The 17747-nt window shown below is 43.7% G+C and overlaps 1 protein-coding gene across 1 annotated transcript in view; it reads right to left on the reverse strand.

Annotated features, from left to right (window-relative positions):
• The window catches only part of LOC115158724 (inactive tyrosine-protein kinase transmembrane receptor ROR1-like), a 115228-nt gene that overhangs the window by 66343 nt on the left and 31138 nt on the right, over positions 1-17747 (reverse strand). The window lies entirely within an intron of this gene.

Here is a 17747-nt window from a genome sequence, read left to right on the forward strand (position 1 = left end):
GCATCAACTTCATGTAATTGTCAATAAAAGCCTTTGACACTTATGAAATCCGTATCCAGCGACGGTCCGTGGTCCGGAGTATCCAGCGGTAGCATGCTGTGGAACGCTACTCACGCTGCGCCTTGGTCCGGTCCTTCATCTAACGAACGTGACACCTCTTTCCTTCAGAGGACCCGTGAACATTAGTTCCACGTGGTGTTTGAACTTACACCATGCAGTGGGTAGGTTTGTAGACTCCCAGTCCATCCGAGGTGAAGGAACTACAGCCAAATCCATATTTTAGTCATTTTATTCTGACACCATGTCTTGTTCTGCACGCTTTGTACAAAATAATAAAATGCAGTAGGACAAGATCTTTATAAAACATAGCTGTTTATTAGCTAGTTATAACTGACATGTTCATGTGTCTCCAGCCATGATCAACTGCAATGACCTCACAACCTGGGTGGTCTTAACCAATCATAGCGCAGTATGATATAACCGTAGAATGCAACCAATTACATTTCACAATGTTGACACATATGAATATTAAAATACATTACTGTAAAATACATGACAGTATTACAATAGAGGTGGAAGATGATTGATTGCCATCCCGATGAGACTACCATCCTCCTTTAGACCATTGATGTCACATCTACTCCCGCTCCCCTGCTCCAGCGCTCGACGGCGCTGGTTTACTAACCACCGGTCCTGGCAACCTCATTATTATGCACACCTGCTCCCCATTATCAGTCACACCTGGACTTCATTACTACCTTGATTACTTACCATTTATCTAGCACTCTGTTCTGTCAGTCATCAGGTAGTATTGTTTATGTTTCCTTGTTAGACACTTCTCTTGTTTTTGTGTTTGTTCCATGTTCGTTATCATTAAACTCACACTTCCCTTGTTTCCTGACTCCCTGCATCTACGTTACAATGGATGGGGCATGTCTTGATTTCCATCTGTCAGGCTTGGATTCAACATACCAAAAGGTTTTTCCCTAGATGCATGAACAATGAGGACATTTACTCCGTTGTCGATGATAACCTACGGCCAAATTCTCAAGACAGGTTTGATAGATCCTGCTAAACATAGTTTTTTTTCTTCATTTATTTCATTTTATTAAAGTACATCTGAACAATCAATACATTTTTTGCATCAATGATTGTGAAAGGTATCATTGATAATCTCACCTTTAATAACATATAGGATAGAAATGATGGAAAAGTGATTCAGTACATTTTAATGGGTAGTACAAGTGTATTGCCTAATGTGAAAACAATGTATTCTAATTTACAGTACTGTAGCATAGTACATTCAAAAGGCAATTTTGAAACATGTATTTTAGAATGTTTTGCCTTGGATTAACTGGTTAAAATAACTAAAGATATCATTATGTTGTGTTTTTGTTATTAAATTAATGTTCTCATGGTATTTCACAGTAAACGTATAGTTTGGATCAATAATTGTGTGGTGAAAGATGAGTTTTGAAAAGTCACCACATACTTATAAAATAGCACCAAAGCAATTGAAAAAAGGTTTAATGTGTAATGTTATAATAAGTTCAATGTAAACAGAGACATAAACTGTGTGTCTTTGTGTCTGTGTGCGACAGTTTACAAGAGAGAGACCCTATATAGGCCCCCCTTATGCCCCTTCTGCCCCCCCCAGTCCCCCAGTCCCCCCGACGCTGCAGCAAGGACCTCAACATGACAGCAGGACATATGCCCAGGCTGTGATCAGAGCAACAGGCTCAACCCCCACTATTACACCCGACCAAGCCCCATCCTGCAACCTAAGAGGTATGTATCAGATGCTCAACATGTTCTGCTCACACCTACTGTGACGGTCCGGGCCTAAACCACACAAAAACAACACTTGACACTACGGAACACAAAGATTTTACTATCTCATCAAGGTCTGAGGTCATCTGTCCTTGGCCTAAAGAGCAGGAACCCAGACTTTATCAAAGAAATTAGAAATACAGACATTGTCATCCTACAAGAAACATGGTATAGAGGAGACGGACCCACTGGTTGCCCTCTAGGTTACAGAGAGCTGGTAGTCCCATCCACCAAACTACCAGGTGTGAAACAGGGAAGAGACTCAGTGGGTATGCTAATTTGGTATAGAGCAGATCTAACACACTATTAAATTAGTCAAAACAGGAACATTTTACATCTGGCTAAAAATAAATAAGGAAATTATCTCAACAGAGAAAAATGTCCTCATGTGTGCACTATATCCCCCAATAGAATCCCCATACTTTAACATTGACAGCTTCTCCATCCTAGTGTCACAGCCGTGACAGAATCACCCACCGCCAAAGGACCAAGCAGCGTGGAATGGAGCAGCGGGACAAATGGACTTGGGAGGAGATATTGGACGGGAAAGGACCCTGGAAGCAGGCTGGGGAGTATTGCCGTCCGAAGGAGGAGATCGAAGCAGCAAGAGCGGAGCGGCGATACTATGATGTGCTATATCCACCAAGAGGCAAGGACGAGAGGCAGCACCAAAACATTTTTTTTGGGGGGGGGCACATGGGCAGATTGGCTAAGGCGGTTTTAAGACCTGAGCCAACTCCCCGTGCTTACCGTGGGGAGCGAGTAACCGAGCAAGCACCGTGTTATGCGGTGATGCGCACTGTGTCGCCAGTGCGCACTCACAGCCCGGTGCGCTCGGTACAAGCTCCTCCTCGTTGCCGTGCTAGAGTTGGCCGTCAGCCAGGAAGAAGTGCGCCGGCTCAGCGTATCTGGTCTCCAGTCTCCATCTCTTCGGTCCAGGTTCTCCTGCGCCTGCTCTATGCACGGTACCCCCCATTCAACAGCACAGCCCAGTTTGTCCTGTACCGGCGCTCCGCCCTTGCTTGGCTCAAATAACCCATCCAGCCAGGACGGGGTGTGCCAGCTCTAAGCTCCAGACCTCCGGTGCGCCTGCGGAGCCCAGTACGTCCTGTGCCTCCTCCTCGCACTCACCCTGGGGTGCGTGTTACTAGTCTGGTGCCTCCTATGCCAGCTCCACGCATCAGGCCTCCAGTGCGCCTGCCCAGTCCGGGGTGTCCTGTTCCTGCTCCCCGCACTTGCCCTGAGGTGCGTGTTACTAGTCTGGCACCTCCTATGCCAGTCCCACACATCAGGCCTCCAGCGATGCAACCTAGTCCGGAGCCTCCAGCGACGCTCCCCAGTCCGGAGACTCCAGCGACGCTCCTCAGCCTCCAGCGACGCTCCTCAGCCCAGAGCCTCCAGCGACGCTCCTCAGCCCGGGGCCTCCAGCGACGCTCCTCAGCCCGGGGCCTTCAGCGGCGGTCTGCAGCCCAGAGTCTTCAGCGGCGGTCTGCAGCCCAGAGTCTTCAGCGGTGGCCATTAGCCCAGAGTCTTCAGTGGCAGTTGGCGGTCCGAAGCCTCCGGCGATGATCCACGGTCTGGTGGTTCCTCCAGACACACAGAAGCGGGGGGATCAGCGGGCGGTGGGGGTACTACGCCCGGAACCAGAGCCGCCGCCATAGACATTAGTCACCCACCCTACCCTCCCTTTGTGTTTTTTTTGAGGGGGGGTTCTTGTTTGGTGGGGTTCTGTTGTTGTTTTTTATAGGTGTGGTCAGAGTCCGCACCTTTGGGGGGGGTACTGTCACGTCCTGACTATAGTAAGTGGTTATTTTCTATGGTAGAGTAGGTCAGGGCGTGACAGTGGGAGTTTGTCTGTTTTTGTATGTCTATGTTCAGTTTCTAGTTTTGTATTTCTATGTTGGTTTTGTTTGGCATGACCTCCAATTAGAGGCAGCCGGTTGTCGTTGTCTCTAATTGGAGGTCGTATTTAAGTTGATGTTTGTCCCACCTGTTTTTGTGGGTGATTATATTTTGTGAGTAGTGTTTGTTCCTCCTGCGTCACGGTTTGTTGTTTTGTCCTTCAGTTTATTTTGGTATTGCATTAAGTTTCACAGTCTAATAAATATGTGGAACGAAACAGACGCTGCATTTTCGGTCCGATCATTTAAACAGCCGTGACACCTAGAGGGAGACCAACCATTTCCAGGCCCAGGGACATGTACTAGTCTGTGGCGACCTAAATGCTAGAACAGGACATGATCCTGAGACTCTTAGCACACAGGGGGACAAACACCTACCTGGAGGTGACAGCATTCCCTCCCAAATATGCCCCCCTAGACACAACTATGACAAAACAACCAACAAAAAAACAGGTTACAACTCGTGCACCTCTAGATAACTTCCTGGACAAAATGTTCCACTGTAATAGTGAAGGTGTCTACTTTGCAGTAGAAAATCGAAACCTTATATTTGACCTCTCAGTTTCCCTATTAAATCTAAAATGTTCAAGCAGACAACTTAAGAAAATGAACAACAATGAAAAATGGTTTGATGAAGAATGCAAAAACCTAAGAAAGAAATTGAGAAACCTGTCCAACCAAAAACATAGAGACCCAGAAAACCTGAGCCTTCGCCTTCACTATGGTGAATCACTAAAACAATATAGAAATACAATAAGAACAGCAAGTCAAATCAGCTCATGATCAAACATGATCAAATACAAATCTTAGAATCAACTATTAAATACTACCAGAACCCACTGGATTCTCTAATTACAGTGCATTAGGAAAGTATTCAGACCCCTTCACTTTCGTCACATTTTGTTACATTATAGCCTCATTCTAAAATGGATTTAAAAAAATGTTTCCCTCAATCTACACACGATACCCAATAACGACGAAGCAAAAACAGGTTTTTACACATTTTTGCTAAGTTTGCTAATAAAATAAATACATTTACATAAGTATTCAGACCCTTTGCTATGAGACTCAAAATTGAGCTCAGGTGCATCCTGTTTCCATTGATCATCCTTGAGATGTTTCTACAACTTGTGGTAAATGAAATGAATTGGACATGATTTGGAAAGGCACACGCCTGTCTACATAAGGTCCCACAGTTGACAGAGCATGTCAGAGCAAAAACAAGCCATAAGGTCGAAGGAATTGTCCGTAGAGCTCTGAGACAGGATTGTGTTGAGGCACAGATCTGGGGAAGGGTACCAACAAAATGTCTACAGCATTGAACGTCCATAAGAACACAAGAAGTTTGGAACCACTAAGACTCTTCCTAGAGCTGTCCGCCTGGCCAAACTGAGCAATCAGGAGAGAAGGGACATGGTCAGGGGGGTGACCAAGAATCCGATGGTCACTCTGACAGAGTTCCTCTGTGGAGATGGGAGAATCTTTCAGAAGGGCAACCAGCTCTGCAGCACTCCACCAATCAGGCCTTTATAGTAGAGTGGCCAGACGGAAGCCACTCCTCAGTAAAAGGCACATGACAGCCCACTTGGAGTTTGCCAAAAGACACATAAAGAACTCTCATACCATGAGAAACAAGATTCTCTGGTCTGATGAAACCAAGATTGAACTCTTTGGCCTGAATGCCAAGCGTCACGTCTGTAGGAAACCAGGCACCTCTCATCACCTGGCCAATACCATCCTTACGGTGAAGCATGGTGGTGGCAGCATCATGCTGTGGGGATGTTTTTCAGTGGCAGGGACTGGGAGAAGTCAGGATCGAGGGAAAGATGAATGGAGCAAAGTACAGAGAGATCCTTGATGAAAACCTGTGCCAGAGCGCTCTGGACCTCAGACTGGGGTGAAGGTTCACCTTCCAACAGGACAACGACCCTAGGCACACAGCGAAGACAATGCAGGAGTGGCTTCGGGACAAGTCTCTGAATGTCCTTGAGTGGCCCAGCCAGAGCCCGGATTTGAACCCGATCGAGTCCAGTTTTAGACATGAAAATAGCTGTGCAGCGTAACAATGTACTGAGCAAATGTTCAATTGCCTTTTTACCAAATTACTGTACGACAGACCACGTATTCACCCTGCACACCCTAATTGACAAACAAACAAACAAAAAACAATGCCAAAGTCTGCTCATGCTTTGTTGATTTCCAAAAAGCTTTTAACTCAATTTGGAATGAGGGTCTGCTATACAAATTGATGGAAAGCAATGTTGGGGGAAAAACATACAACATTATAAAATCCATGTACACAAACAACAAGTGTGTGGTTAAAATTGGCAAAAAAAACCACACCCATTTCTTTCCCCAGAGTTGTGGGGTGAGACAGGGATGCAGCTTGAGCCCGACCCTCTTCAACATATACATCAACCAATTGGTGAGGGCACTAGATCAGTCTGCAGCACCTGGCCTCACCCTACTAGAATTTGAAGTGAAATGTCTACTGTTTGCTGATGATCTGGTGCTTCTGTCCCCAACCAAGGAGGGCCTACAGCAGCACCTAGATATTTTGCACAGATTCTGTCAGACCTGGGCCCTGACAGTAAATCTCAGTAAGACTAAAATAATGGTGTTCCAAAAAGGTCCAATTGCCAGGAATACAAATGTACAAATGCCATCTTGACACCGTTGCCCTAGAGTACACAAAAAACAATACATTCCTCGGCCTAAACATCAGCGCCACAGGTAACATCCACAAAGCTGTGAACGATCTGAGAGCCAAGGCAAGAAGGGCCTTCTACGCCATCAAAAGGAACATCAAATCTGACATACCAATTAGGATCTGACTAAAAATACTTGAATCAGTTATAGAATCGCCCACCAACCAAGAATTTAAAAAATGGGACAAACACCCAATTGAGACTCTGCATGCAGAATTATGAAACAATATCCTCAGTGTACAATGTAAAACACCAAATAATGCAGGCAGAGCAGAATTAGGCTGATACCCGCTAATTAACAAAATCCAGAAAAAAGCTGTTAAATTCTACAACCACCTAAGAGGAAGCGATTCCCAAAACTTCCATAACAAAGCCATCACCTACAGAGAGATGAACCTGGAGAAGAGTCCCCTAAGCAAGCTGGTCCTGGGGCTTTATTCACAAACACAAACAGATCCCCAGGACAGCGACACAATTAGACCCAACCAAATCATGAGAATGAGAATTATGAGAATCATGAGAATTAACAAAATAACAGAGAAAACTAGAATGCTATTTGGCCCTAAACAGAGAGTACACAGTGGCAGGATACCTGACTACTGTGACTGACCCAATAATAAGGAAATCTTTGACTATGTACAGACTCAGTGAGCATAGCCTTGCTATTGAGAGGCCGCCATAGGCAGACCTGGCTCTCAAGAGAAGACAGGCTATGTGCACATTTCCCACAAAATGAGGTGGAAACTGAGCTGTACTTCCTAACCTCCTGTCAAATGTATAACCATATTAGAGGCACATTTCCCTAAGATTACAAAGACCCACAAATAATTAGAAAACAAATCCAATTTTGATAAACTCCCATATCTATTGGGTAAAATACCACAGTGTGTCATCACAGCAGCAAGATTTGTGACCTGTTGCCACAAGAAAAGGGCAACCAGTGAAGAACAAACACCATTGTAAATACATCCCATATTTATGTTGACTTATTTTCCCTTTTGTACTTTAATTATTTGCACATCATTACAACACTGTATATAGCCGTAATATGACATTTGAAATGTCTTTATTCCATTGGAACTTGTGAGTGTAATGTTTACTGTTCATTTTTTTGTTGTTTATTTCGCTTTTGTGTATTATTTATTTCACTTGCTTTGGCAATGTAAACATATGTTTCCCATGCCAATAAAGCCCTTTGAATTTGATTGAATTGAGAGAAAGAGAAAGCAAGAGAGCGAGAGAGAGAAAGTGAGAGAGGAGTAGGATCGACAAATTAGAGGTGGGGGAAGCAGAATAAGACAGACAGATATCAGCAAGGAGATGAAAAGAGAGACATGGGAGTGAGAGGGAGAGAAAGATTTAGACAGAGAGAGGAGAGAGAGATAGGAGAGAAGGGGATCTGGTCTTCGTTAAAACCCCTCTCTCTCTTATCCTGCCATACGAGGCGGGTGGGGTTGGTGAAGGGATGGAAAGGAAGAGTGGGAAAAAAGCACTCATATTTTTGTTATTGCTTTTTTCAGCGCTGAGAGAAAAGTCCTGCTCTAGTTGAGAGAGAAAAAGCTTTGGGAAAGTTAAACAGGTCTGACAGTGGTATTTATCTTTTTTTAACAGCAGACAACACTGTACTGTAAACACAGGCTTAGACGCCGGGCTTTTGGTCTGTACAGGAGATAGATGCTTGTAGAAAGGCTGCTCACCACGTTTCATATATTCATACACACCAACCAATTCACGGCTGTATACATCACCCGGTATCTTAATAGGAAAATCTCAGACCAGAAATCTGGTCGCTTTACATTTAACTGGTGCTCTGTTGATAAGGTAAAAACTATGGCTACAGTTTCACACATTATTCATTTGGTCAATTTCATGAATGAGGCTTGTTCTCTGAGGCCTTTGTGGTTGTATTTACAGCATGTCCTAAACATCAGGAAGACAGAATGTCTTGTTCTCTCTCCATGTCTCCCACCCCTCCCTCTCTCTACCCGATGTTCTTTGGGTTCTAGTCTCCACTCTTTCAGCCTTACTTGTGGAGACCAGACAACCTTATATTAAGTATTAAGTATTTTACAAGCATTTCGCTACACCCGCAATAACATCTGCTAAACATGTGTATGTGACAAATAACATTTGATTTGAAGTGTACGATCTCTGTCTGTTTAGAGTTAAATCTTGGTTCTCTCAGTCCTAATCTGAGGTGAATACTGTGACCCAAGGCCATGATCAAAGAGCATACACAACCAAGTGTTAATGACACTCACCATCTTCCATCCCCCACTAACAGTTTTTTTCTTCTGTTTTTTCTCCCCCCCTCTCTCTCCTGCTCTCTTTTCCTGAAGAAGGAGGGTGGTTGGTGTAAGGAGCCTGCTCGCTGCTCCAGAAGGAGCTAATTTTGGACGCAGAGCCATTTTTCCCCCTCGTGTGTTTGTTCTGGCCTATGAAAACATCTCTGAAGAGAGAGGGAGCTAGGGAGGGAGGGAACGAGGGAGGGAGGGCAGAGGAGGAGAGAGGTGTTAGGCCAGGCGCCCGTGGCCGCCAACATGACTGACAACCAGTCGCTGCCACAACGGGCGTCATTGTCCCCCCCCTTCCTATACCTCCTCCCAAGGATTGTGTTACCACAGATTCCAGGTGGTCCCGGTAAAGGAACTCACGTAAAAGAATAAGCAGAGAAAACATTAAGCAGTTATTAAAAGCTGTGAATGAACAGCTCTAACGCCATGTTACATGGTACATGTAGACAGGCAGGCAGACAGGCAGGCAGGCAGGGCTCACAGAGCAGATGAGGGGCAAACGGGACATGGACAGGAAGAAGGAAGGAGTTCTGCATGTTTTAACCGTCCCCCTGATACATGGACCTGTACAGGCGTGGCTAATTGACCAGGGGTTCTCAAAGCGGGGTCCGAGGTACTGCAGGGGGTCCGCGGCCAGATCTCAAAATATATACAAAATAAATGAGAAAAAAAATAAAAACATAATGTACATAAAACATGTTTTATGAATATTACTAACAACAGATTAACTTCCTACGTGTAGGGGGCAGTATTTTCACTTTCGGATGAAATACGTGCCCATATTAAACTGCCTCCTACTCAAACTCAGAAGCTAGGATATGCATATTATTAGTAGATTTGGATAGAAAACATGCTGACGTTTCTAAAACTGTTCGTATGATGTCTGTGAGTATAACAGAACTCATATGGCAGGCAAAAACCTGAGAAAAATCCAACCAGGAAGTGGAAATCTGATGCTTGGAATCTTGTCAAGTCATTGCCTATCAAACACACAGTGACTTAGGTTTCATTTTGCACTTCCTAAGGCTTCCACTAGATGTCAACAGTCTTTAGAACCTTCTTTCAGCCTTTTGCAGTGAACAGAGAGTGAACAAGAAGGCCGGGGAGTTGGTGACTCAGAGAAGGACATGAGTTCATTGGCACGTATTCACATGAGGAGGTAGCTGTGTTCCATAACGTTTTTCAAGACATTGGAATCGTCCGGTTGGAATATTATTGAAGTTTTATGTTAAAAAGGCCCTAAAGATTGATGCTTTACAACGTTTGACATGTTTCAACGAACGTAAATAGAACTTTTTTTGACTTTTCGTCGTGAAAGTTTTTGCGCGCTTCCTACATTTGGAGTAGCTTACTGAACGCGCAAACAACAAGGAGGTATTTGGACATAAATTATGGACTTTATCGAACAAAACAACATTTATTGTGGACCCGGGATTCCTGGAAGTGCCTTCTGATGAAGATCATCAAAGGTAAGTGAATATTTCCAATGCTATTTATGATTTTAGATGACTCCAAAATGGAGGGTATATGTATTGCCTAGTGTATTTTTCTGAGCGCAGTACTCAGATAATTGCAAATTGTGCTTTCCCCGTGAAGCTTTTTTGAAATCTGTCACAGCGGTTGTATAAAGGAGATGTTCATCTAGGAGTGTCATCTGATGAAGATTGTCAAAGGTTAGTGCATAATTTTAGCTGGTTTTCTGGTTTTTGTGACACATCTCCTTGCTTGGAAAATGGCTGTGGAGTTATTTTTGTATATGTACTGTCCTAACATAATCTAATGTTTTGCTTTCGCTGTAAAGCCTTTTTGAAAACGGACGACGTGGTTCGATTCAGGAGAAGTGTATCTTTAAAATGGTGTAAAATAGTCGTATGTTTGAGAAATTGAAATTATTAGATTTGTGGTTTTGAATTTGGCGCGCTGATTTTTCACTGGCTATTGTCGTTTAAACAAATTTTGGCCAAGGGATCCGTAGAATAAGTTTAGAGGGTACAACACAATACAATGTTTAGAGGGTACAACACAATACAATGTTTAGAGGGTACAACACAATACAATGTTTAGAGGGTACAACACAATACAATGTTTAGAGGGTACAACACAATACAATGTTTAGAGGGTACAACACAATACAATGTTTAGAGGGTACAACACAATACAATGCAATGTAATAATATTAAAGGAGCTATATGTAATATTTTTGCATTGTAATTTCAGACATTGTCTGTGATATATCTACAATAATAGTGGAATGATAGTGTTTCACAATATTTTTTACATTTTTATTGGGCACACACAAAATTCTAATGAGATTTGTCCTAGTCGATTTGACAGCAAGATATTTTCTGGCCCTAGCCGATTTGACAACAAGAGATTTGCTGGCCCCAGTCAATGTGACAACAAGAGATTTGCTGTCCCCAGTCAATGTGACAAAAAGAGATTTGCTGTCCCCAGTCAATGTGACAACAAGAGATTTGCTGTCCCCAGTCAATGTGACAACAAGAGACGGTCCATCTTTTGGTAACCAATAAGAAGGCTACACCATTAGAATTTAGCAATTTTGTGTGGGCCCAATATATAATTTGTTTTGGGGGGGGGGGGGGGGGGTAAGAATAAGTAACTTACATTATTTCCGTTTTATTTATTATCTGAGTCTGAACGATGTTTTATTTTGAAAAATGAACGCGGAGCACAGACACCTTCTCTTATACACAGAAATAAGATGGTTATCCCGAGGGAGATCGCTGGCCAGAGTGTTTGAATTACGAGAGCCGCTGCAGAGATTTCTCTCAGAAAAAAAGTCACCGCTGGCAGCACATTTCAGTGACGAGGAATGGGTCGCAAAACTCGCTTACTTGTGCGACATATTCAACCTGCTCAATGAACTCAATCGGTCACTTCAGGGGAAAATGACAACTGTCTTCAAGTTGGCAGATAAAGTAGCTGCATTTAAAGCCAAACTGGATTTGTGGGGACGGCGCGTGAACAGAGGTATATTTGACATGTTTCAAACATTCGCGGGGATTTTGGAAGACTGAGCCCGAGCCTTCATTGTCCCAGCTGGTGAACGATCACCTGTCTTTGCTTTTAAAAGAGTTTGAGCGCTACTTCCCAACCACAAAAGACCCACGAACTGCCAAGGAATGGATCCGCGACCCAATTGTCAACAAACCAGGTGAATCCAGCATGTCTATGAAAGAAGAAGATCAACTGCTAGAGATCGCAAATGACGGCGGCCTTAAAAGTATGTTGGAGACAACAACTCTGCCGGTGTTCTGGATTAAAGTCACGGCAGAATACGCTGAGATCGCCACAACAGCATTGAAAACCCTGTTGCCATTTCCGACATCATATTTGTGTGAAGCAGGATTTTCTGCAGTGACAGCAACCAAAACAAAATTACGGAGTAGACTGGACATAAGCAACACACTTCGGGTGTCATTGTCTCCCATTACCCCTAGATGGGACTGTCTCGTTGCAGAGAAACAAGCTCAGGGCTCCCACTGATTTAGCATTATGGTGAGTTGTATTTTTCATGCACTTTATATTTGTTTTTGTGTTGTATCTTATTTTTAAGGCATGTTTAAACGTTACCATAGCGACCAGAGAGTGTTAGGGGGCAGAGAGGATGTTACTCATGTTATGTTGTTGGTGCGATGTTACGAGGACGCTGCTAATAAAGTTGCATACGAGTACACAGTGGATTCACGTTTATTATTATATTTTAAAAAATACCACAGTTTTTATGCCGGTTGTATCATTTTATTTTGTGTATTTATCCGTCACACCTTAAAGGCCGGTCTGTGAAAATATTGTCTGACATTAAACCGGTCCGTGGCCCAAAAAAGGTTGGGGGCCGCTGCTGTAAGGTATATTATGGAAATTTTCTGAAATTACAATGCAAAAATATTACATATAGCTCCTTTAATTTACAATTAATGTTCTTAAGCCAGGGCAACATGGGCCTGAGAGGCTCACGGGGATATTGGTATCCACAGTACTCCACCAATTATAGATTTTTTAACTCAATACTTCTTGTATTCCCCTTAAAATGTATTTTTTTTAAACATAAATGCTCTGTAATTTAAGATTTAGAACTGAAATGTTTTCTCTCTGCCTCATGGCAAAATATGTAGAATTGCAGGAAATTAGCTTGAAAACTGCAACGTCTTCGCTCCGAAAATGTTGCTAAATGTTTTCCATCCCAGGGCCCAAGACTTAGTTTGTCTGGACTGCCAAAATCATAGTAAAACTCCTTGTATGTTTTTTTTATCACTCAAGTTCTGTTCTGATTATGAAGCCCCCAAAAGTTTGAGAAGCCCTGTCCTAAGCCATCCAGCAGCACAGTGTTGACCCCAGGGTGTGTGTATGTGTTGACCCTCAGGGTTCCATGTTTGGATGTTCGCCCATCTAATTACCATAACATTGACAGCAGGACTAAAATGTTCCAGCCCCTGTCTGTCTCTCCTCTATTCCTTATCCCCTCTCTCTTTCCTTACTTTCTCTCCGTCTGTTTGTATCTCTGATTCTTTAGCTCACTCTCACCCGTCACTTCCTCTAACTGTCTCACCCCTCACGTCCTCTATCACACACCCTCCTTCTCTCCATGATATGTCCAGCTGTGGCTGAGCTGATGTTAGGTCTGGTCTGATCAAAGCCACAGCGTAATGTACACAGGGACGGCTGGCCTCTGGGCTGTGGGCTGAAGTGCTGTGGGCTCTGGGTCTGTCTGTGGCTGGCCTACTTGACATATCCAGGCCAGGGCATAAATATTACATACATTAGTGTCCACCATATAAACCCCACCAGACCAGCATATGCATACAGAAAAACCACTGGGCAAAGACCAAGAATCCCCATCAGTGACCACTAAAAACCTACAGGGAGAAAACCAAACTGGTTTCCCCATCTCCCTATGGGAAAACTGTACATCTTTTCCCTGACCACAAACGTAACAACTAGGAGCCTCAGTCAGTCTTATTCCAGCTAAACCAGGTGCTTCTCTACCCAGTCCACCTCCACAACCATGACTGACATTTTGACACTTCAATAGAAAATACCAAAACAACCTCAGAGGCCTTCACATGCCACATGCCACCATTAGCTGACCCCATCTCCCTAATGTAGATCTGCCCTGCCGCCCCTCTGACAGCTAATCAGCTGACAATGACACTAATGACAACCAACAGGGCTCATCCCCGGCCCCTGGCCCAGGTCAAAAGAGGCCCTGTGCTGTGTGATTTAATGAAAGGCCATAATGACTGTGTTTAAACCATATGAGTCCAGCTTTGTCCTGCACCTCTGCCTGGGCCGGCCAGCTGATTGTAGCCTATGAACAGAGGCAGGTCCTGGTGCTGTGGACTTCAATCAACATTAACATGCTCTGGTGCGTGGCCAGAGAGGAGAGTTGGCTGAGTCTCAGAGAGGGGCTGTGAGGGAGAAAATACACTTCACATCACTCCTGAGAGGTCGTCTAGAGAAAGACAGCACAACATGGGAAGAAAGTTTAGCAGGATATTTCAGCAACACGTAAATAAAAACAAATTGTATGGCAGAAATAAACTCAGCAAAAAAAGAAACGCGTCCTCTCACTGTCAACTGTGTTTACTTTCAGCAAACGTAACATGTGTAAATATTTGTATGAACATAACAAGATTCAACAACTGAGACATAAACTGAAGAAGTTCCACAGACATGTGACCAACAGAAATTGAATAATGTGTCCCTGAACAAAGGGGGGGGTCAAAATCAAAAGTAACAGTCAGTATCTGGTGTGGACACCAGCTGCATTAAGTACTGCAATGCATCTCCTCATGGACTGCCCCAGATTTGTCAGTTCTTCCTGTGAGATGTTACCCCACTCTTCCACCAAGGCACCTGCAAGTTCCCAGACATTTCTGGGGGGAATGGCCCTAGACCTCACCCTCCGATCCAACAGGTCCCAGACGTGCTCAATGGGATTGAGATCCGGGCTCTTTGCTGGCCATGGCAGAACACTGACATTCCTGTCTTGCAGGAAGTCACGCACAGAACGAGCAGTTTGGCTGGTAGCAGTGTCAACTCTGGAGGGTCATGTCAGGATGAGCCTGCAGGAAGGGTACCACATGAGGGAGGAGGATGTCTTCCCTGTAATTCACAGCGTTGAGATTGCCTGCAATGAAAACAAGCTCAGTCCGATGTCATGACGTTGCCCTCTGGGTTTTCTATGCACCATCCCCCGACCTCTATACTTCTGACACAAGGCTGTGTGAAGGCGGTCGTAAATTCCAAAGGGAATGTCCTGCCTCACAGGCCACAGTTTTGAGACAGAGTGGGTTTCGTATAGAGAACAAAGGATTCTTCCACCTCACAGGATTGGAGAACCGAACGACATTTAGGTTCTGGAGAAGGTATAAAAGAGCGGTCAAGAATCCAGCTATGAACTGGTCCGTTTGGTACAATTTTGTGAAACTCATTAGAGACAATGTGGCCATATTACCATACTAAGGTTTATATACTAGCCTCAGCGATAAGACTTACATCTAATTGTTGTATAAAATGTATGAATAAGGATAAAGCTATTTGGAATATGTTGAGATGCTATGTACTGATGTTAATGTGAGAGAATTGTATGTCTGTTCAAAGCTTAACTAAGTCATCGGCACGCCCCCAGGGACACAGACAGGACAAGGCGTCATGTGACAGCTTTTTCTACATTCAGTATATAAGCCCCACCCAGGGTTTCTTTCTTATGACCAGCTTACCTCGAGAAGAGAGAGCCAAGGTTTGACCATGCATTCCTCTACTGAACTTTAACCATACCACGTGGTTAAACTTTTAGACTATCGATACCGACAGAATAATAACAAGTCTTTGATATTAATTACTAGTCTGCAGCTAGAAATTCGGTGTCATTGAACGCGAAGACCGACGAAACATCCATTCTATAACGACATTAATGAATGTCGCTTTGAAAGATCCATTCTAACCGAGAGAGAGAGCGAGAGAGGACGAAACTCTCCAACAAAGATCACGACAACACACTGAGCGTAAATATATATATTGATTGCAATTGTTTCAGAATGAGTGAGCGTTCATGTGCAAAGGATTAGCAAATCAATTGTTAATATTTATCAACTCTGTTGTGCCTCCTCAGATGCCCTTTATCACCCTTTGTTTAACAAGCCGCCATGCCGGTTTAGCCCACTAGGGCACATTCCTCTACCATTGCTTTGTAACGATACCTACTGTTTTGTATGCTTTCTGTGAATTACTTAGTTTAGTAAATAAATGATTTTAAGACAATTGATGTATGGATGACTTAGTGAAGACTGGGTTCATGCAGATAACAACAATTTACGACGTTTGGAATGAGACTGGACGCGAGGTAATAATACGTCATTAATCAGAAGATAATCGGTCAGATATTATAATATAATATAATATATAATGTTATAATATCTGAACGTTATATTAGGAAAATTATAACTGTGTAATCTGAATATTTTCCTTGGTGCCCCGACCTCCTAGTTAATTACAGTTACACGATTAATCAGTTAATCGCGTTATAATAATTACAGAGAGTTATTTGATAAACATGTCTTCAAGTTAATGATGCTCAAAGACACGACACCGATGATGCTGTGACACACCGCCCCAGACCATGACGGACCCTCCAACTCCAAATCGATCCCGCTCCAGAGTACAGGCCTCGGTGTAACATTCATTCCTTCGACGATAAACGTGAATCCGACCATCACCCCTGGTGAGACAAAAGCGCGACTCGTCAGTGAGAGCACTTTTTGCCAGTCCTGTCTGGTTCAGCGATGGTGGGTTTGTGCCCATAGGCGACATTGTTGCCGGTGATGTCTGGTGAGGACCTGCCTTACAACAGGCCTACAAGCCCTCAGTCCAGCCTCTCTCAGCCTATTGTGGACAGTCTGAGCACTGATGGAGGGATTGTGCGTTCCTGGTGTAACTTGGGCAGTTGTTGTTGTAATCCTGTACCTGTCCCGCAGGTGTGATGTTCGGATCTACCGATCTTGTGCAGGTGTTGTTACACGTGGTCTGCCACTGCGAGGACGATCAGCTGTCCATCCTGTCTCCCTGTAGCGCTGTCTTAGGTGTCTCACAGTACAGACATTGCAAATTATTGCCCTGGCCACATCAGCAGTCCTCATGCCTCCTTGCAGCATGCCTAAGGCACGTTCACGCAGATGAGCAAGGACCCTGGGCATCTTTCTTTTGGTGTTTTTCAGAGTCAGTAGAAAGGCCTCTTTAGTGTCCTAAGTTTTCATAACTGTGACCTTAATTGCCTACCGTCTGTAAGCTGTTAGTGTCTTAACGACTGTTCCACAGGTGCATGTTCATTAATTGTTTATGGTTCATTGAACAAGCATGGGAAACAGTGTTTAATCCCTTTACAATGAAGATCTGTGAAGTTATTTGGATTTTTACGAATTATCTTTGAAAGATAGGGTCCTGAAAAAGGGACGTTTCATTTTTTGCTGAGTTTAGTTGTGTGAGACCATGTACTGTAAGTGTGTATGCGTGTGTCTCTCTCTGTGTGTGTGTGTGTGTGTGTGTGTGTGTGTGTGTGTGTGTGTGTGTGTGTGTGTGTGTGTGTGTGTGTGTGTGTGTGTGTGTGTGTGTGTGTGTGTGTGTGTGTGTGTCTGTGGCTGTGGCTTTGTGAATTTCCCCATCATGCCAACCTGTTTGATGTTCCAATATACCCTGCCTTTTCCATGGAATATGGCTCGCTGCCTTGACATTGTACGTTTGTGTATGTGTGTGGAATATGGCTTGCTGCCTTGATGTTGTCATTGAGGAAAAATCCCCTTCCTTGGAACCAAAGAGATTGAAGCTCTATAGAAAACAACATGCACATTTCTCCTATACAACTTCAGAGAGCTCTAAAGCAAACATCGACAATTCGATTTACTTGACAAAACAAACTACATTGAACCTCTGTATACATGTATGTTTGCCAGTTAATAAACCATTGAGTAAATACACTCTCTCTCCATATCCACATC

This window comes from Salmo trutta, chromosome 22, assembly GCF_901001165.1.
Source record: "Salmo trutta chromosome 22, fSalTru1.1, whole genome shotgun sequence".
NCBI lineage: Eukaryota > Metazoa > Chordata > Actinopteri > Salmoniformes > Salmonidae > Salmo > Salmo trutta.